The following is a 1,012-nucleotide window of genomic DNA, read 5'->3' as shown; positions in this document are numbered from 1 at the left end:
ATGCCATTCCTTATCTAGTGCTTTTGTAGTCTCCCTGAGCTATTACAGCCCTATCTTGGTCTCCCAGCTTCCTTTTTCCATTCCCTCAAGTCATCCCCGTCTCTTTCTGCTTGCCTCACTGCCATTCTCAAAACCTTTCCTTATTAGGTAGCGATAATGAGATCTGCCTGTCCAGCTTTTCCTTTCTTTTTTGCATGTCTGAAAATGCTTCAGAACAAAGCCTTGCCTCCAGATGTCTACCATCTTTGCTTCCAAAATGGCCTTCTAGTTCCATCTGGGGAATAAAATAACAGGTGGCTAGATGCCAACCTTTCACTTTGAAGTATTCCTGCCACCATTCTTTAAAGGAAAGTGTGTATAATGCTTAATGAATTCACAAATTATGCTTAGTGGAAAAGGGGAAGGAGGTATATAGTTTTGCTTCCTTCGGCTCAACTGTCAATAAAGACTGATAGAGTGCTAGAGAAGTGAGGAAGACAACAAACTTAAACAAAAAGGTAATATTTCTGTTAAAGATAATACTTTTTTTATAATATTTTATTAATTTTCCAATTTTACATTTGAATATTTAAAAAGCAACATGGTGACTGGGTTACAATAGTTCAATAACAGAATCTTAATGCAAATCTCAGATTACAACATCGAATATTTCTTCTTTTTTTCCCCTTAACATCTACTGTCTCATATTCAAGTTAGTACATTTCTAATTATATCAACTCAATAAGAACATCATTATTACATTTATCAATAGATTTTTAGTTTATATATATCTTAATTACCTTCAATCTTCATAGACAATCCATATCCTGTTATTAATTTTACTCAATTTTTAATTTTTTATCAATATTCCAATTTAACCTTTAATATTTATAATTTTCAGACTTTGGGTAACCAAAATTTTCCTTATCTCACTTCGTAACAAATTATAATATCCAAAATACATATTTTATCTATTTGAATATAATCTTGTTTTATTTCCTAAGAGTGATCTATTTCCCATCATATTTAATCA

This window comes from Protobothrops mucrosquamatus, unplaced genomic scaffold (assembly GCF_001527695.2).
Source record: "Protobothrops mucrosquamatus isolate PMUCROS unplaced genomic scaffold, P.Mucros_1.0 scaffold_241, whole genome shotgun sequence".
NCBI classification, from domain to species: Eukaryota; Metazoa; Chordata; class Lepidosauria; order Squamata; family Viperidae; genus Protobothrops; species Protobothrops mucrosquamatus.
The sequence above is the reverse complement of the archived record's forward strand: the minus strand, read 5'-3'. Positions refer to the sequence as shown.